At 43.1% G+C, this 21,637-nt stretch overlaps 1 protein-coding gene across 4 annotated transcripts in view; it reads right to left on the bottom strand.

Moving 5' to 3' along the window:
* LOC135220726 (transmembrane protease serine 11D-like) overlaps positions 1–20,307 on the bottom strand; it is a 496,130-nt gene extending 475,823 nt beyond the window's left edge. For 2 of the 4 annotated variants that reach the window (XM_064258162.1, XM_064258161.1), the window contains exon 1: positions 20,071–20,307. The gene's annotated coding sequence lies outside the window, so the exon portion shown is untranslated. Of the gene's footprint in view, positions 1–20,064 lie in introns of all 4 variants that reach the window. The other 2 variants (XM_064258158.1, XM_064258159.1) reach the window with 2 other exon arrangements.
* Between the last annotated feature and the right edge of the window lie 1,330 nt (positions 20,308–21,637).

Below are 21,637 nucleotides of genomic sequence, written 5' to 3'. Positions count from 1 at the left end.
ATCTGTCAACAGGGGCAAGACCACGACGTGACTAGACCATATTGACCATACCATGAGGGCTAAGAAGTAAAATAAATATATATATATATATATATATATATATATATTATTATGTATAATATATATATATATATATAATATATATATATATATATATATATATATATATATATATATATATCACCACCTGACCAACCTAGCAAAGTTAAGGTGTTTTAACTAAGGCTTAAGTTAAGAGTCGCCGTTGTTGGCGACTAACAACTAAATTAAGAGCTCTTCCTAACCATTTTCTACAGGATAGGATGAGTGGTACTTCTTGCCCCCAAGATTGTGTCCTGCAGACACGTATGGCCCTAGCGAGCAGCAGATCTCATATGCCATCTTCACCATCTCGCTTGGAGTGTGAAGTGAACACAGAGTTGCTTCGCTAAAACATGATACTCAGGATGTTGCTGAGTGCCATGCTCTGTTGAAATGCTTCGAGGCCGCGCCCTCACCTCGTGAGCATTCAGATAAAAAGATTTCAAATCTTTGTGGCAAAAACAATGAAGGAGCATTTTTGAAAGAACTCCTTAAACACTAAAGCCAGGGTGTTCTTCAAAATGGGCAAGTCTGGTCTTTTTCGGAACACTGCAGATTGCCCGAATGACTTAGGACTTTCTTTGAGTCTTATGTAGATAAAACTTGAGAGACCCGACAGGGCACAGGACTCTCTCTGGCTCCTGCCCACTAACTTTGTGCCATCCTTGCTTCCAAGCTCCTGGCCCGAGGACAAAACGGGTTTCCATTCTTAGGCCACACGGAAGGCTTAGAGAGCACACCGCCTTGTGTTCTCTAAAGCCAAACTTGTGACGATGGCTTAAAATCTCACTAACCCTCTTTGTCGTATCTAGGGTGGTTAGAAGAAGGCCTTCCTGATCACATGCAAGAAGTTAACAAGTAGGAGAGGTTCGAATGCTTTGACATCAAGAACTTCAGACTACGTCTAAGTTCCATGTTGAAAGCTTCGATCTGGACATGCACAGTCAGTCCGTCTGTACCCTGAAGACCATAAGGCACTATTCTTCGCTGAAGGATGAGTGCCCCTGGACTGCCTGGGTGATTCAATCTAAGCAAACCTTGGGGGGTGTATCAACGCAACCCAACGTCGTCAGTGAATCAACTCCTGACTCGAGCTTCTGGTGCCAGGAGAAAAGAGCGAGGAGCAAAAAGGCGATTCAGTCCCGAAGGAAGAATGCCTGACAGTCCAACCTGGTCTCATGTTACACGATCATTGGGGGTGTATAAACGCAACCGACTTCGTCAACAAGAAAATCAGGGGTACTATATGTCACCTGATCTCGCACGAGTGTCTGACTCAGAGAAAACAGGTGAGACAAAAGTAGATGGTGAGCGAGTTTTCGAGATTCCACAGAACTCAAAGATTGTGAAGGGCTTTGTTGTTTGACAGAAGCAAATCTCTGAGCCCAAAGGCCGTCAACAACATATTTGCGTATTCTTTAATAGTTGTGACTGCCAGCTTATCCCCATTCTTCAGACGAAAGGAAGACTGTAATCTTATTCCTGTCAACGATCTCGATAGTCAGAACGTAGTCAGACTCAGAGCGGAGTGGTTATAGGTAGGTACCTTTCGAGTTAGAGTAGACCGACCTCTTTCGGAAAAGGTCCTTGAAAAGTGAACTAGGAAGGATGTGACCTCTGTGAATCCAGGATCCTGAAGGCCAACATGGGGCGATCAATGTCATTGTCGCTCCCTGTGACTTCATAAATCCTCTTATTACATTTCCTAAGCGATTGAAAAAGGGGAAAAAGAGACTAAACATCCATCCCCGTTCAATATCATAGGATGGCGTTTAATGGTACCGATCCCGGATCGAGAATAAGGAGCAGAGAAGAAGAAGCCTCTTCGTCCTCAACATATCGAAGAGAAGAATGAAAGGGCATCCCTAAAGTCTCCACAACTCTCAACATACTTCTAAAGAAAGATTCCACTCGGAAGTCAGTATAGTTTGCTGCCGTCGATCGAGACGATTCGTACGGACTTTTGCATCCTGTAACGAACCTCTAGAGGATCGTTACATTCTACGCCTGTTGTTATAATAGGCTCTTTCTCGTAAACTCTAACAGGGACCGAGAGAAGATACTTCTTAAGATATGAGAGAGCTGTGGAATATCAGAGTTGATCTGGACCACTGTTCCAAAAACTCGTTTAGAGGACTGGAGGGACGACCGAATTGCTTCTACTTCTTTCAGATTAAGATCCAGGACATCTGAAACCCTATCCAGATGTCCCGGCACCTTCTTTCTATACCCTCAGGTGATAGACGCACTGAGAGATGTCAGAATCATTCCTAGATCTTGAATAATATTTCAGTTTCCCCCGGTAGGAAAAACTGTGAGGTCTGAATTGCAGTCTATTCAGGGAAACAAACTTCTTCAGAAGGAAATGGTCCCCAGCAAGCTCATCCATCCCTCCCCGAGTATGTTTACTTCCCTAATAAGCTGCGCTTTGCTAAGCAGGAGAGCATATAAAAGTGCAATGTTGCTGTAGACTCGTAGTTCTATACCGTGCGGTAACGAGCACCGAAAGGATTAAGAGATAATCTCTGTTGAACATAGTAAGGCAAAACGAATGCAATGTTTATTCATTCACGTAAGAAATCCCCTCAATCTCAGGCTAAAGTCCGTGATTGTAGGACAGAGATACAGTTAGTCAGTCAATCCCGCCGGAGGGAGACGTAACCGCCAGCACAGAGATACGGTTAGTCAGTTCAAGTCCCGCGGGGAGGAGAGAGAGACGTAATCTACCGCTCGGTGACGAGCGCACGAGCTGGTACTGGAGGCTACTGGCTCGGTTGTGACTGAAGACAGACACAGCTTACGAACGTCGTCTTTTAACTTTATGTCTGGGTTGCCAGCTACCCTATTCTACGAAGAAATAGGTCCGTTATTTTTTGAGCAGAAAGAGACTCTCAAGCTGGTATATTTAAGCGAAACAGAAAACGCTAAATATATAGATGCGTTTGTGTCGTCAGAACACTACCATACAATGGTAAAAGATAAATCGGAACTCCTGGAAGGCTGCAGGGATAACGATTAAATGTCCTTAAAATAATAGACAATAGACCTCTCGGTTGCCATCCAAAGAGGTAACTACAGCAAGCGTATATGACTTGAACCAACCATTAGTAAAATAACGCAAGGGTCAAATATTATATTACAATAAAGTTTGTTTCATACTTATCTGGCAGACATATTATAGCTGAATTCGGAAATACAGCTACATACATATCTGACAGGCAAGTTTCATGAACAAAACTTAGAGAATCGAAGCAGACAGCTCAAGCTTCTTATGTTACTGGACATAAGCGGTCATTGACGTAGTCTACAAGTCTATTTCTTGTACGAGTCTGCGAATGATGAATAAGAGCTCTTCCGAATCTTGTTAAGAGCTTATCCGCTTACGCAATATAAAGTTAAAGAGATGTTTGTCAATGAGAACTAACCCATTTACGGGACAAAGAGATATTTTGTCAATGAGGGGATACCCACTTACTTGACAAAAATGATATTGTTATGTTACAATAAAGTTTCATACATACTTACCTGGCAGATATATACATAGCTAAGCCTCCGTCGTCCCCGACAGAAATTCAAATTTCGCGCCACTCGCTACAGGTAGGTCAGGTGATCTACCGGCCTGCCCTGGGCGGCAGGACTAGGAACCATCCCCGTTTTCTATCATATTTTCTCTCTTCCACCTGTCTCCTGCGGGGAGGCTGGGTGGGCGTTTAATTGTATATATCTGCCAGGTAAGTATGTATGAAACTTTATTGTAACATAAACAATATCATTTTCATACAATCAACTTACCTGTCAGATATATACATAGCTGATTGGCACCCTTCGGTGGAGGGTAAGAGACAGCTTCTATATGGAATAGACAGGTAAACAACATATGTTGTAGGTATAAATAAAAAACCTTGGTTCCTACCTGATAGTGGTAGACTTGGTGGGTGTTTGCCCAGTAGTCTGCATCACCTCAAGAAACTTTAGCGAGATATGTGATCTATGGCCAAGAGTTCTTGTGGGTCTGCCGATGGGTCTTACCCCACTTACTCAGCAGAGCCTAAAAGGACTTTGTCAATGGGTGCTGATCCACTTATATGACAATACACCTTATGAGGAGCACACAACCATCCCGACCACCTGATCCTAACCATGTGTTAGAACTAAGGATTGTTACGAGTTATCCCCTGAACTCGTCACAACAACCGTAACTCAAAAACCACTACGCACACATACATAATTTTTCAAAAAAAAAAAAATTATACTCAACTAATTGGATATGACGAGAATTCTCTTATGAACAACATAGACGGGCCGCCCGTGCGAGCCTGAATCCTCCATTGTTCGAAGAGATTCGATCATATCCAAAAGAAGAAAGTATATACATTTAAGGATTGGTGTCAGCTCCCGTACCCAGAACCGTATCTGCCGATAACGATAGGACCTAGAGAAAAGCACTTCTCATACGTCACAGACGCACGTCTTTCAAGTAATGAGATGCAAACACTGAGTTGCATCTCCAATATGTCGTATTTTATAATGTTTTTTTTAAGCGACATATTCTTATAAAACGCGAGGGACGTCGCAACCTTGCTCTTACTTCATGAGCTTTTACTCTCAGTAGTTGCAATTGTTCGTCAGGACAGACCTTATGAGCGTCCGTAAATGACGTTTCTTACAAAGAACGCTGAGCATTCTTGGACATTAGTCTTGTGGGGTCTTTTACCGCGCACCAAAGACCTTGTCTAGAGCCTCCCAACTGACGCTTCCTCTGAAGATAGAACTTCAGAGCTCTAACAGGGCATAGAGACCTCTCTGCTTCTCTGCCTACGAGACTCGACATTCCTTTGACTTCGATGACCTAGGCCAGGGATTCGTGGATTCTCGTTTTTCGCTAAAAACAAGGTCTTAACGAACAAATAGCCGAGTCTCCCTTGAATCCCCACTTTATCCTGCAGAGCTTGTACTCACTAATCCTTTTTGCTGTCGCTAATGATAAAGGAATAGGCATTTTCTAGTTATGTCCCCTAATGATGCCAAGATGCGGAGGCTCGAATCTATCCGAAGACAGATATTTGAGGACTACGTCTAAGTTCCAGTTCGGAGGTACTGGTTCCTTAGACTTTGAAGTCTCAAAAGATCTTATGAGATCGTGGAGATCTTTGTTATTTGCCAGATCTAACCCTCTGTTCCTGAATACAGCCGAGAGCATACTTCTGTATCCCTTTATCGTGGATACGGCTAGATGAGATTTTACTCTCAGGAATAGCAAGAAATCAGCAATTTCCGCTATAGAGGTAGAGGAGGCAGGACAACTTCTTGGCTCTACACCACCTTCTAAGACCTCCCACTTCGACTGGTATACTTTCGAAGTGGAGGTTCTGCGAGCTCTCGCGATCGCGCTTGCCACTTCGCGAGAAAAGAAAAGCCTCTCGCTCTGACAAGTCTTTCGATAGTCGAAAGGCAGTCAGAGCGAGAGCGGGAGGTTTTTGATGGTACCTCTTGAAGTGTGGTTGTGAGAAGATCCGTCCTTCCTGGTAGGGATCTTGGAAAGTCTACGATCCACTACTACTACCTCGTGAACCATTCCTGGGCCGGCCAAAAGGGGGCTATTAATGTCATCCTCGTCTCTTTTGACGCCACAAACTTTTTCATTACTAACCCCAGGATTTTGAATGGGGAAAAGCGTAAACGTCCACTCGAGACCAGTTTAGCAGGAAGGCGTCTACCATAATTGCTCTTGGATCTTCCACGACCGAGCAAAACACTGGGAGCCTTTTTGAAATGTATGTTGCGAAGAGATCCACATGAGGAGTTCCCCACAGAGACCAGAGATCGAGACACACTTCCTCGTTGCAGAGTTCCATTCTGTGTGAAGGGACTGGTTCCTCCTGCTGAGCCTGTCCGCCCTCACATTCCTTACTCCCTGTACGAACCTTGTCAGCAGGGAGATGTTCCTGTGAGACGTCCAAAGTAATAGATCCCTCGTGAGTTCGTAAAGGAACGAGGAGTGAGTTCCTCCCTGTTTCCGAATGTAGGCAAGTGCGGTGGTGTTGTCCACGGTTTACTTGCACTAACCTTGTCTCTCACCAGAGTTGTTCTAGGCTCTTCAGGCCAGGTGTACGGCGAAGAGCTCTTTGCAGTTTATGTGCCAGGACACCTGTGCTGGTTCCCAGGTGCCTGACACTTCCTCCGAGCCTAATGTCGCTCCCCAACCCGTCTCCGACGCGTCGGAGAACAACACTAGGTCTGGGTTCTGAGTTCTTAGAGAGATCCCTTTGTTCTCTTGCAGAGGTAGCAACCACCACTGTAGGTGTGCCTTTATCTCCACTGGAATGGGAAAAAACATCCGACAGTTGCCCGGTTTTTCCAGCTCCAAGACTCTTGAGGAAGAATTGAAGTGGACGGATATGAAGTCTTCCTAGTGGGAAGAACTGTTCCAGCGAGGAAAGCGTCCCCAGAAGGCTCAACCATTCCCTCGCTGACGTTTGTTGTTTCTCTAAGAAGAGAGAGATTATCCTCAAACCTTTTGCGGTTCTCTCTTGCGAAGGAAAAACTCGAAAACCCCGAGAATCCATCCGAATCCCCAGATAGACTATGTCTTGTCTGGGGATCAGTTGAGACTTCTCGAGGTTCACAAGCAATCCCAACGCCTTGGTCAAATCCAGAGTTAACTTTAGGTCCTCCAAGCACTGTCTCTCCGATCTGGCCCTGATGAGCCAGTCGTCTAGGTACATAGAGACATTCACTCCTTTGAGATGAAGAAATCTCGCCACATTCCTCATCAGGCTTGTGAAGACCTGAGGAGCTGTGGACAGGCCGAAACACAAGGCTCTGAACTGAAAGATCCTTCCCCCCGTCATGAAACGGAGGTACTTCTTCGACGAAGGGTGGATCGGGACGTGAAAGTAGGCGTCTTGGAGATCTAGAGACACCATCCAATCTCCTTGTCGTAATGACGCTAGGACTGAAGCAGAAGTCTCCATGGAGAACTTCTCCTTCTGAACAAATTTGTTCAGAGCACTGACGTCTAGCACTGGTCTCCAGCCTCCCGAGGCTTTCGCCACTAGAAAAAGGCGATTGTAACCCCGGGTGGGGGAGTTTTGATCCAGTACTAGTTCTACTGCACTCTTGTCCCACATTTGTTCCACCATCGATCGAAGAGTATCCCTCAGCACAGGATCCTTGTACTTGGCTGATAGTTCCCTTGGTATTGACGTTAGGGGCGGAGTATTCAGGAAAGGGATACGATATCCCTTCCTTATTATTTAGTGAAGACGCGTCTGCGTCTATCAGTGTTCCAGGCCTCCACGAATCCCAGGAGCCTGGCACCTACTGGTGCTTGGAGGAGAAATGTTTCATTTTCCCTTTTTAAAGGGACGAAAGGCGGGCCTACCTCTTCTCTCTGGAGCCTTCCTTCTTGCGGGAGGTCTGGAGATCGGACCACCTCGAAAGGGCTGCATAGAAGTGCTCGGTTCTTTCTTGTCCGAAACTAAAGTAGGTTTCTTCTTCCTAGCTGACTGCGTCAGAAGATCCTGTCGTCCTTCTCTCAGTTAAAGAATGAGCTACGTCCTTCACTAACTTAGAAGGGAACAAATAGTCCGACAGAGGTGCATATAGTAGAGCTGCCCTCTGAGCATGTGAGACTGCCTTTGTTAAGAAGGCGCCATAGACCTGTCCTTTTCTTCAAAAGAGACCTGCTCCAAATAATGAAGAGACTTCCAAAGATCCATCCTGTACTGCTTTGTCGATGCAAGACAAAATGCATAACAGGGCTTCAGTTCGATTCCCTGCGAATCGTGAGCTTTCTTGGACATCACCCAAGGGACCAATCTAAGAAGTTGAAGACTTCCAATACATGGAAAAGTCCCTTGAGGAGATGATCCAGTTCTGAAATACTCCATGTAATGCGAGCAGAATTAAGACTTGGACGCCTTGAAGCGTCAACTAGCGTCGAAAAGTCTGCCTCTGTAGTAGCAGGGAGAGCGATACCCATATCCTCACCCGTCTGTACATATGCCTCTTTTCCCAGCTAATCTTGCTGGAGCATGCAAATACTGTCCTGACTAAGTCTTTCTTCGACTTCATCCAGGAGTCTAAGGCGTGTAAAGCCCGCTCATCGAGATGGTGGGCTTCATCTTCAGAAAAGACGAAGGCTTCTTCGCCTTCGCACTCGAAAAGAGCGAGCGCGGAGAAGGAGGCGCAGCCGGGAGTCAACTCGTCTCCGTATTCCTCCAACAAAAGCAGGGTAGTCAACACCTTATAGTTGGACAAGCCCTCTCTTCCAAGATCGTCATCATCCGAGTTTTGCTCCAACTCGTGATAATTCTGAGTTCCTGTTCTCTTTCCGAACTTTCTCCTTCTGGAGGAGACAAACCCCTGATCGGAGAGGGGCTAAGGGAAATGAAAGTCTTTCCTTTTTCCCGTTTTGATCGACCTGGAAGGCGTCACAACCTGCGGCTTCTCTCGCGCTTTAGAAGACGTCTTGTATGACGCTTCCCGCTCTCCGAGCGTCATGTATGACGTCTCTTGTTGACGTCTTGATGACGCTTCGCGTCTGGAAGACGCTTCGCTCTCTAAGGGCTTCCTACTCGGAGTCACAATCTTGGACGGAGCGTCACGTCTAACATCCGCTTGGAATGACGCTTCACTTCTAAAAGACGTCTTTTGATCTTCTTGTCTTACGACACTCTTGTCAGCCCCCGTTCTTCGAGCAGGTGCGAGAGGACGAGACTTCTTAATTGGAAGCGTCACGTCCTTCCGACGGGGCGCTAAAACTAAACTCCCACAAAGATGACAGTTTGCTCCTGAACCGCCATAATTATCTTTCTTGAGGCTTCTCCTACGTCTAGTGCATGACGCCTTCTCGTCATCACTCTGGGGAAGAATCATGATGTGGTACTTCCTCATAAGCGTCAGGTGACGCTGACGCCACCTTCGCCTTCTTAATAGCAGACGGGGCGTCATCCGAGAAGCGCTCTGGGCTTGAATCAATGTCTTGCTTCATATGACGCTTCAGCGGTCTAGATAAGTTCGACTCCTTCCACCCTCGTTTAGGTGAGGGAGAGGGAGAGGACGAGAAACACTCGCGAAGGACGCTTTTTCTATAGCGCCCTTGAGCTGGCTGCCATGAAGCAGAGCTAGCTGAAGGGACGTCTGACCGTTGGGGATTCCCCACGACCTCCTTAAGGCTTTCGACTTTCCTTCTCCTCTGGGCATGTGAGCTTGGAAGAGGTCTAGGCCTGGGAGCGCCGCAGGGACGATCAAAGCTCCCCCACAACACTGATAGGACTCACTTCACTAAATTGTTCACTATCACTAGCCTTACCTTTCGAGTCCGCATCTTGTTTTCATGTCTCGAATAGTCGCTTTCAGATTGGCGATTTCCGATGCCGAATCCGAAAAAGACACTCTGAGAATGAGATTTATAGGGAGAATCTACAGTAGTAGGGTTAGAATTATCGGTGAAAGGCTCAATAGGCCTTGAATTCCCACCTTTCAGTCGTCTAACTCTATCCCTCCTCTAACTTCTTCAAATAAGAAGTCAAAGTCTTCCATTCTTCTGCATTCAAAACCCTCGCATTCCTTACAAGTGTTAAAAGCAGAACACTGAACCCCCCTACATTTACGGCATACATGTGAGGATCAACCGAAGCTTTCGGTATCCTCACCCTGCAGCCTACATTCACACACATTCTCACACTCACATTAGAATCAGACATACTGAGAAAATTCCAAAAGAGTTATTCCAAAAAAAAAACAGTCCACAGTAGCGAATGCCAAAACACGATCCAAATACGTCACCAAAAAGCCGAAAAACGTTGATCAAATGTTGAAAAAAGAATCTAAGTCAGGAGGTAATAACAACAATGTTGATACCACGGCGACAGAGAAAATAATGATAGAAAACGGGGATGGTTCCTAGTCCTGCCACCAGGGCAGGCCGGTAGCTCACCTGACCTACCTGTAGCGAGTGGCGCGAATTTGAAATTTCTGTCGGGGACGACGGAGTCTTTAGCTATGTATATATCTGACAGGTAAGTTGATTGTATGAAACGATAGTATATTGTCATGGGGCTTTATTGGCAGTATGGCAAATGAAGTCCTGTCTTGCGCTTTCCTGAAGAGCGTCCATCTTGATGAGTGCTTTTTGCAAGAATTCCTACCGAAAGTAGTCGAGCGTCTGAACGTGTAGGACGTTGAGCTTTTACATAACCGCCCTAACTGCCTTAATCAACAAAACGTCTTGACTTGCGGTAGAGCAAAAATGAGATTCTCCCTTAAGCTTTCCTTAACTCCATCCAACTCTTTGTCGAAAAAAGCAATAAATTCAATGACAGAGACCTCTTGAACTTCTGGGTTTCGAAAGAAGCAAGTTGTCTGTTCACTTTAAAGCTTCCATCCGAAGCACTGCCCTACTTCCACATTCTTTGCAGGTGAGGTAGAAGGTATCACCGCGAAGGTAAGAGGTAAAAATTCTTTAGGTCCCAAATTCTGAAACAAGAGCTGAAGAGTTCAACAGAAACACGTTCATCCCAGGGCGACACACCTGGCGTGCGTTTGGTGCACGCTCGGCGTCCACTGGCGCAGCGGCCTCGGCGTCCACTGGTAGCGCGCTCGGGCGTCCACTGGCGCGCACTCAGGTTTCCACTGGGCGCGCGCCTGGCGTCCATCCGAGCGTCCCGTCCAAGTCGAGGAGGGAAGTTCTTTATTCTGAAACAGTAAAAAAGCTTGGAAGGTCTGCATTCTCAAAAGCTTCCTGGCTGACTATGACTTCGTTTTACGTATTTCTCGGTGGAAACAGGACGGAACACGAGTTCAGGCGAATCGTTTGCCATCTTACTTCTCACTAAACGAAACCATAACGAGAGAGAGAGAGAGAGGGACGTGAAGCGTCCTCCTTCTATAAAGCTTCTATTTAGAGGGGCGCGGAGTCCTTCCGCAAAGCTTCTAAAAACCCCTGCCACGGGGAGGACGCCTTCGGAGGACGAAGAAGCAAATCCCTTCAGGATTCGTGGCACAGCTGCAACTACACTTTTGGCAGTCTGGGGATTTTCCATCCTAGAAACTGCCGAAGGCCCCCACGCCCGATCGGTGGGGGTTGACCTTGTAAACCCTCCTTAGGGCTTTCGGACATGCTCCCATCCCCGGGTCCTGGGAGTCAAGCACGATGGTCCCCCGGCCTAGAGGCGAAACGAGGCCGATCTGACACACCCATCCAACTACCAACAAGGGGTATCACTGCCACTTCTGCACTTCCAATTTTGCCCTCTCTAAAAGCAAGCACTTTTGATCTAAGTTACCGAATCGAAAAGAGGTATCATAGAAAGGCAATTGCCTTCTACAGACACTGTTTATGGCCCGAAGGCAAACCACTACAGGGTTTGGGAGTAACAATTACAGAAAGTAGCACTCTTCACAGCAATGAAGGAGAGCGAGAACCTCTCGTAATAATTTATTCATAAGCCCGTAGGCCATACTACAGGGTTTGTTAGGCAAAATAAAGTTCTACAGGAAGGTTAGCAGGTTCACTACCCTAGACTTTGGTTACTGATTTAAATTTGCGTACATACGAAATCAATACGTCTTGTCCTTAACGGAAATTAGGAAACATGTTTAACTGATTAATTGCGTACATACGAATCATACGTTGTTCCTTACTGGAATAAGACAAAGTCCTCACACGTCCTTACATGACAAAATCCTCAACAAGAACGCAAGAACCCTATACCCTCGTACATACCATTGTGCGGATCTACCAAAGCTTTCGGTAGCCACACCCTATCTTTGCAGACAACCCTTGTCTGAAAACTAGCCTAACTAGATTCAGATTATCTTTTATGACAAGATAATTGAATTCGAAATTCAAATCAATTTAAGATAGCGTATTGCCTAGCCACAAATTCCCAAGTAAATTAAATCAAAAGACAATTAGGATACTTATCAATCGAATGAAAGTTTCCAAAATCCTAAGAACAGGAGGTACTGAAAACAGGTGTTTTCAGCACCGGCGACAGAAAAATTGATGAATATAAAAATGGAATGGTTCCTGAATGACCCTCGCCTCCCAGCGGTGGGAGGGATATGGGTACTAACCACCTGGGCCGAACCACTGCGTGTTCGGTCGGTAAGTTTTTAAAATTCTGTCCGGATTTTCAGAAAATACAGCTATATTTATCGATATCTGACAGGTAAGTTTTCATGAACAAATTCCTGCTTACTATGATGAATGGAGCACAGTACCCAGACTTCATGGAATGGTATCCTCCCTTTTGCCACATGAGTCCATGGCACCCCTGCATGATGTCTTAAAAACCATAAAGGACACGGTGTATACAATGTTCTTGGAAACGACCTTCTTGTGCCAGCCTAAAATAACAAAGATACATTAACAACCGAGCCTAACATACAAAGTCCTCTCGAGATAGTACCCTAAGACTTCCACAAAAACATCCCATCTGTGTTGTTTCTTATGAAGTCTTGGCGAGCGGGGATAAAAAATTAAAAGTTCTCATACCTCTTGTCAGAAACTAACAGGTCCTGTCTGGAGAGGACTTTGGTTACAAACTGCGGAACAAGCAAGAATGAGAAGTACGCACAATCCTCAGCAAGACAGGCTTGGTAAAAAAGAAAATCAATGTAAGCTCTCATTTACAGGCTTTACCTGAACGCATAAGCGGGAGTCAGAAAAACCAATCTTGAGTATCAGTGTACTAACCAATCTTCAGCATCAGATTGCTATCTGAGGCTTCCCTTGGGGGCTCTAACAGTGACCAAGTTATGCTTTTGAATAGTTACATTTCTTCCCAGAGTACTGAGTTTATGCAGTGGGCAAGACTTCTGATAAGCAAGGACAATGAGATGAGAATTAAAGGGACTTACTCATCACAACTGCAGAGAAGCTTTTGTCAGTATACGTAGCTTCAACCATACAGAGATCTTGCTCACAACAGTAGTAACAGATGGCCCAATTGCCTTGGAACAAAGCTTCTTAGGACCATCCAACAGTATGGGACTCCCCTAAGTAATCCTACCCCAAGAAAATCCTCTTCCTCTCACAGAAGCTCCTGGATACTGTCAAACTGTGAAATATGAGCAACTTTGCAACCTGATGATACCTAAATAGCAGTGGGGTATGGTAAATTCTTCAACTCAATGTTACCCTTGATAATAGAAAAAAGAATGACAACTTTCAGTTGTACTGTAGTAATTTAGCTTTGGTGGCCAACTGAAGGAGACCATCAAGATCATCGTAAGTCCTGGAGTACTCAATAGTAAATGACTATCTACTTAACAGATCAAGCCAATTGATAAGAAGGCATGCACATCTAATGATAATATCGGTACTGAAAATAAATAAACATCATCTTCAATAGACCTTGGATGGAGAAGCAGAATAATGGAACCTTCCCGTTTTGCTATGTGGCAAACTGATTAATAACTGGTGATCCCCTGTACTTGAAAAGTCTTCCAACCATATGAGTACTTATGTATACGTCATCATGCTTTAAACTTGCCCCAAGAGATACAATGAGACCAGACACCATATTCCTTGGTGTTTACATACTCTATCCCTGAAAAGGGATGAGAAATGTTGATAATCCAAAGTCAAGTAACTACTTACTTTACCTCACTATTCAAAACTATGCTGTTAATTCAAATTTTTTTCTTTTTTCTTGAACATTATCAATTGTAAAAAGGTCACATGCATAATAAAAATCGACCAAAGTCATCAACGAAGAAAACACACTTGAACAGCTTCAACAACACAAATCAGTGAGAACAAACAAGACATTTGTACATAACAGCAACTGCAGGAAAAGTGTATGGCTACTGGCAAGTGTAAGGGTGTTACCCTGGCACTCCCTACTTCCTAACAATTGACAATTTTGTTACTAAACTTCAATGGCTATTCCCTGATGGTGCCAAGAATATATTCCCATTGGATTTGTTTTGTTGAGCAAACCCTTGCTTTACATCAAAGCAAGTGTATTTGATATTTTTTAAAAATTTAAATAATAAAGTTTTAATATTGTATACTTTAATACATAACCTATAGTTTTTCACTTCTGTTGGCAGCTAGAATTTTGAGATTCACGGTAGTGCTAATTTTGTTATAGCTAGGTGACTAACCCTGCCCATTTTTGAGGTAGAGAGGAACCAACTTAGCCCCAAGTTCAGTTGCTTATACTAAATTCTAACTTCGCGGTGGCTCCACCATCACCAACATAGGTAACGTCATCTCCCGCCACTCGAGGGGGGGGAACAGGTACAACAAACCAGGTGTAATCAATTTGTTTTTCTGCCCCAAACATCCCCTGTGGTGGGGGGGAGGAGGGCTTTTAACTTAGGAAGTAATTGGGTAGGTAAATATGCAAATTAAATTGACCATTTTTAACATAAAAAATAAAGTCAATCTTTATTCCAGTGTCTTACCAAACAATTATAACAACTGATTCCCCATTAGAATGAGGAGGGCTGTAGATGTATGCTCAATTAAAAAATATAACAGGATTTTACAGTCATCTTGCTAAGTATCAGTGCTGAGTATTTCGCATACCCCTGGTGACATTTGCAGTTTTGCGACTGCTTTGTTCCATCTTTTATTCTTCTAGGGTATACTTACTAGCGTTTTACTACTGGGAGAATGGCCAGTAAACACAGCACTGGAAGAGGCTAAGGGCCTTCACAAAAGCCAGAATAGCCATTGGGTGGCTGGAGGGCGCAAAACTGATTCAATTGGGTGAAACGGTAAGCTGGGGAGGGGGTGGGGGGTGTGAGTCAGCCCAAGAGAGTAACAGCCTAAAAGGGCGAGCTAGGAGAGAGCAGCACAAGCGAGGTGAAGCGAAGCATCTGAGGGGAAGGGTACAAGGACGGAAGAAGAAGAACAGCTGAAAGAGCATTCAAGCAGCCAAAAAGGGAGAAAAGAAACAGAGAAACCCAGGAAGAAGTAAGAAGAAGCTGCAGAAACGAGCAACATCAACTGGCCTTTGGGCAATCCAGATTGCCACTCTGGTACCCTTGAGTGCCACGCCCCACTGCGCCCCCTCTTCACTATCTCTCCCCACTGCACAGCATGGGTGCCCGTCATTAGGACTTGGGGGATCGATTGACAAACTCAACCCCCACTTGGCTCAAATCATGTCGAGCAGGGTTTGTTTCGAGAGCTTTCAATCCAACCCCTCAGGAAAGTGGCCCTCCTCCTTAGCAAGCACTTCGTCTGGTCCAAAGGGCCGGACTGCATTCGCGGGCCCTTCCCCTGAAAGCGCGAAACAGGGGAACCTCGCCCTTGTCCGAGAGGCCAATCCATTGGGGAGCTTATGAGTTAACCCTAGGACCGGTGTAGGCAGAACTGGGAGATTATGGCCCAAGGTGGCTAAACAAAACCAAACCTGGAGAGAGTGGGGCAGCCCCAAGACGGACACCAGCACCTTCCATAAGGTGGACGAAGGCCTCCAAAACACAACATCTGGTTGAGGAGGTCTTAAAGTTCCCTTCCAATTCGAGGGGACTTTACCGTTCCTGTGCCCCCCCCATGATCTTGACCACCCACTTGGTGGACAAGGACCCCTAAAACCTATTTTGGAGTGCTGTTAAACTGGGCAGAATGTTCCGCCTATGACAACCCACCCAATCCACTGGAGTTCTTTTTAAAAAAGGGAAAAATTACCCCTGCCCTGCTCCTCCTCTCCCCTGCTGCCCACATTCTCGGCATACCCAGCGCCCAAATACTATTCCTCCCCCGGAAACCTGTGTTGGTGGGCATTGCAAAATAACCAGGGTTACACCATGGATCCGTTGCCTCTCAAACGTGGATCCTACTCAGCAAGCTGCCTGGCTACTCCCTCCGAAATGGACTACCCATCATTCTCTAATAACAATAATAAACGGCCCATTGGACCAGAACCAACAGGCCAGGCCTGATTTTAGCAAAGAGTTTCTTCTGGGGTGACTTTTGCAAAGTGCAGGGGACAACGCTGTTTGCCTTGGGCGGGATGCCCCAAGAAAGTTCCTGTTTCTGTCCTGCCATTGTGCTATGGCCATGACGAATCCATTCTGCTCTAGGCCCTCCTGCTTCAGGGTCCCCATATTTGTCGCACCTTCCCAAGGAGGTCGGCCTATCCCTGCCCCACCAGGTCCGAGCTTTCAACATGACAACTGGGTGCGCCGGGTTCCGTTCATACCGAGAGGATAAAATTCCTTAGGAGCAATTCATCACAATAGACAGCCTCAACCACGTCAAGATGTTCTTGCCTACTGCCTGGTTGAGTCACTTGACCTCACCGTTTTAAGATATGTACCATGGCAGTAGCAACCTTTATACTTAAAGAATAGGTAATATCTACAAATAAAAATATTTGTAACAGATTACATCTCAGAAAGCTTAGATTATTTTTCTAGGCCTCTAAGTCATTTTGCAACATACAGGCAGCTTAAACATAGCCTAAAACTTCAACATTCAAAGAAAACTGGTTGTAATTCACATTCCTATTGTATTCCTCAAAGAACAGGTAATCACTACACATAAATTCTTTAGGAACAAATTGCATCTCAGAAGGCTTAGATTAGTTTTTAGGCCTATAAAACATTTTACAACATACAGGCAGCTTAAACACAGCCAAAAACTTCAACATTCAAAGAAAACTGGTTGTAATTCATATTCCTACTTTGAAAATGTTGTTGTGACAATTGAGCTTATTAGGCCTACTGTCATATGCTGACGTAGTTATGTTGACCAGTCCGAGGAGCATGTCAAGTGTGTTTTTATTGATGGCACCGCTAACCGTATCACTCTGCACTTTGAACTAAGCAATGGGGGAAAAAAAAAAAAAAAAAAAAAAAAAAATTCAAATCGCACAGATTACGAATCATAGCAATGCATAAAAGGGATCAAATTTATATAACCATAAGGAAAAAAGGACTAGCTGGGAATTCGTAAACTTTTCGACATGCATGACATTAGAAATGAAAAAAAAAGTTTAACACTACTTGGCAAAGTCATGTTGAGTCTGAGAATCTGGGTGATACAAAAAGAATCATGTCTCATGAGATTTGAGCACCACTGTACATAGGGTAAATGACCAAGCAGCGACATAGCAGCCATCGGTCCCGAAAAAGTACTTGAATTCACTGCCATGAGTATCAGTCAAGAGTTGTGGTCCCTACTGGCAACACACAGAGACCTCTACATTCCTCTCAAAGTAAGTGTTTTCTCCTAAATTACGAAATAATGGCATAAATAATTCAAGCACCTTTTCGAAATGGCTGCATTCCGAGAGAGGTGGCTGCTATGTTGCCATTCAAACATTTACCCTTTATAGGGTAAACAACTGACTGGACTGGCCAACTCACTGACTACCGCGCTTTTGGCCACCCTCCGAAAAAGTACTTTAACACGTCCTGACACCGGAGATGGTCATGAATCATGAGTTGTTGGTGGTTATAGCAGGAGCTCAAGACCTCTACTCTCCTTTCGAAGTAAGTATTTTCTCCAAAGTTAGAAATTAAGGCCATATTTTAAGATTTAAACAGAAGGTAATGAAAAGCGTGGCCAACGCAGTGCACACTTCCCCCAAGAAGCTTTCGAAATTTTTACTTACGATTAAAAAAGTTTAGAAGATTGACGCCATCTCGATGTTTGCTGAGTCGCTTGTGTCAACAAACTTCCCATTTCCTGTGCTAAATCCACACACAACTTGTACCCACAGACGCTGGGTCACTTTCATCACAACTATCGTAAACCTGACCTCTAACCAGTACTTATCCAAGGGAACTATGGCATTCTTTGTGGCAATCTGCACTCTTCAATTGTTTATCAGTGTTGTCAATTGGTATGTGTTTACCCTCCAAACTGGGTATAAGACTTACACAAACCCGGGGACATAAGTGAAATTAGCATATCTATTTGTAGTATATATACATATTACAGCAATTTTATCATTACTGCATTACTATGACAACTAGAATTCATGGAAACAGTTTGTAAATGCATCGGAGTATGTGTGAAGCTCCACTAGATTGGCAACGATGGGTCATTTTTTCGTCGTGTCGTCTGCTCCTAAGTACATCAGAAATATTTGTAATTTTTCAGGGTTAATTTGGTTGCAAAAAAGGGATAATAGACACAAATTAAATAAACATTTTGAAGTAACAAAGTAAAGTTAAACTAAATAACGAGTAAAGTAAACAATTAAGGAAATAAAGCTTCGCACCTCATAAACAGTGAAGTCATCTGCTGCTCATAACTGTGTTTGTGGAGTGAGTGTTTAGGAACCAATAACAGCAATGTGGTTCGAGTGGAATTTGGAGTGAATTAAGACCAAAATGTGTATAATTACAATCAAATAAGTACTGTGGAGTTTCAGTTGTGATGGCAGTAAGGATAAAAATACCGATTACAAGGTAAAAATGAATTCAGTTCGAACCATGACCCCAGGAATAAGAAGTTTCATACTTTCACTAATAGTATAGGCAACAAAATGTTGTTTTACTGTGCTGATTACAACTGCAATCTTGAGTAAGATCAATAAACGTTACACATAAACCCTAACATTGTTCAAATGAGTGCTGGGAAGGCTGGGAAAGATGGTGGATTGTCTGTGGTTAGAACGGCCAGTCACGCGATTGCCGCCATATTGGATTTCAAAACTGCCTTGATAACATATTTTACAAAGAGCTCACATGCTTATTTTAGTTCGTATGGGGCTTTAATATATCCCATTATGTTGACGAAACTTCAATCTTTTGAATGGTATGCTTAAAGTTGTAATTGTGTTCTTGTTTCATCAATTAAATATTGAGTAAATACGACCTGGCCACGCAATGAGGATGGATCATCTGCAGTTGTTTACCCTAGCATTCTACATCAAGCCAGCTCTGAGAGGATACAATATACCTAGTAGAGTACGACCTGACACCTTACATTAAGATAGGTTATAGCAGGTAAGTTTAGAATGTAAACCTGTACTTCCCTACCTAAATGATTCAAAGGCCTCTCAATAGTTAGTTCAGTTGTACAAGGGGGATAAGCCCCTTCCCTTGTTAAGCAGATAATAGATAGGTTTCCCCACTGTGGTTCCCTATTAGGCCTAGGTATCACTACACACAGTTGTAATGGGTTAGGCTAAAGGCCAGTTTCTAGTAATTTCATTAAAATAGTAGAGAAAACATCTGAAATGCTGTACTTTTCATTCATATTCAATTAACCATTCGTTTAAAAGTACCCTTTACGGTAGATCTATATTACTAGGTATTCCGTGGCGGCCTCGAATATGGCAGTTCCGGTTTTTCTATGCAGTTTTACTAAGTATAATTTACTTCCTGAACAAGAATTTTGAGTAATATTTATTAGGAAGACTGCAATTAACCCCAAAGGGCTCGTACTAAACACGGCAAAATACATTCCTGGTGGCTTTCATATTCGCGGGGACGAACGATGAGGTCATGTGGAATGCTTATATAGGAATAGCCTAGCTACCACTTCTTACTTCAAAAAGCGAGTTGACAATTGTGATCAAATGAAAGGTGCTAGGTAAGTGGTATGATACAATTTTGCAACTAGCCTAACCTACCTATAGCCTACCTAGGCCTAGCGTACCTACTAGGCTAGATACCTAACAACCACTAGGCTAGCTATTAGGCTACATATTTATATAAAGTAACCTCCAAACATTTATTCAACCTTACCGTGCTGCAAGGTCTCCATGACCTTTACCGATTGAAACTATTATGACACTGATTCGTTCTGTCGATAAAATCTGTAGCTCTCGTTATGGGAGTCTACGACCTCTCTTATGCTAAACTGGCAAGGCCTACATTAGTCTACAGTACTTGCCAATAACCGTAACTTATAAGGCTACACTGCATAATTTTTAGGCTAGGTATACTATTACAATACTGTATCAAAATTTATCTGACATACTTAAGGAAAATTTGTTTTGTACCAATTAGCTAATAGGCTAGTATCATCAGTATACTAGTTTTCAGAACACTTACGCACACCTTGAGGGTTGTCAGCTGTAGGTTCCTTGCAGGTTGTCAGTTATCAACTTATGAAGCAAATCACAGTTTTCATCTCAAAGTTAATAGCCACTAATTAATATAAGTAACTTGGTAATGGTACAGATGATCTAGCTACAGATTCAATTATTCCGAACGTGGTCTTTATATCACACTTTAAATAACCCACAATATAGAGTAAGACAATGTTCACTATCAGGGTGAATGGAGGTGAAGTTTGAGTGATATCGGTAAATTCGGTTGCCAATGACAGCCAGCGTACTCCAGCATCCCCTCAATCCTTGGGCAAAATTTCGCATAATTCCCTATTTCTTATACTGTCTTCTATTTCACAGGAATACTTTAAAAATAATGAAATTATGCAATAAATTATATTTTACAAAGTTACGAGGCAGCAGTACAGGCTGTAGAGTTATTGAATTTGCATCACCGGGCGTTGGTGCTTATAAGAGATACCATTTCTAAAAAGTGGATCATATTCAATTTTTTTTTTCCTTTTTTTTCAAGTTTGTGTTTCAAGATATATAAAACTTGGTATCTTGGTGAATACCATGGGAAAAAACTAAATATTCTCTCATAGTAGGATTATTATTTCGGAGTACTGAGGTCTCACGTTTACTCATTCGAGGCTCGAACTCGAAGCTAATTATTTTATTATTATTATTATTATTATTATTATTATTATTATTATTATTATTATTATTAATTATATTATTAATTCATTATCATAGACTTACAACTTTGAGATACATAGGAGTACATTTGCATAGTGAAAATTGTACATAAACAAAGTGAAAATTATTTACAATTAGAAACTCTTATATAAACTATTACTTTTTCAGAAAAAAATATAATTAATATAATTAAAATAATGCTCTGATCTTTCAAAAAACTAATTTTTCTAAGAAGGAACCGTAATTATTCTTTATTGTATTGTCATGTAATAAATATAAATCTCTCCTGTAATTACTGATATTATCAATAAGTAACCTTATGATATCATTTGCAACCATATTCAAATCATTTCTAGTACACCATATCGTGTAATCGTGTATATACATAAGAACACAATAAAAATATACACACATTCCTCCTGCCATTGTCTTTGGTATCGAAGTCAAAAATAAAAATTTCATGTTGTTCTCCGGCTCAAAATTACTCTATATTACATATTTCACATAAGGAATTGCTGGATAAATTTAAAAAATAAAGACGCTTTTTCACAGGTAGTATATCATGAAGATGCTTACAGATAATCTCCTTTCCCACGAAACGGTCAATATCACAAAAATTCTTCCATATTACTTTCCAGTCCAATAAAGGATAAGCGCCTCAGTGGCGTGATCGGTATGGTCTTAGCCAGCCACCTCGGTGGCCACGAGTTCGATTCTCGGGCATTCCACTGAGGGGTTAGAGAAGTTCACTCTCGACGTGGTTCGGAAGTCACGTAAAGCCGTTGGTCCCGTTGCTGAATAACCACTGGTTCCGTGCAACGTAAAAATACCATACAAACAAATAAAGGATATTTATATTCTACAGAGATGTCATG

The sequence above is a fragment of the Macrobrachium nipponense genome, chromosome 2 (genome assembly GCF_015104395.2).
Source record: "Macrobrachium nipponense isolate FS-2020 chromosome 2, ASM1510439v2, whole genome shotgun sequence".
Classification (NCBI taxonomy): domain Eukaryota; kingdom Metazoa; phylum Arthropoda; class Malacostraca; order Decapoda; family Palaemonidae; genus Macrobrachium; species Macrobrachium nipponense.
This window is presented reverse-complemented; position numbering and strand designations above follow the sequence as displayed.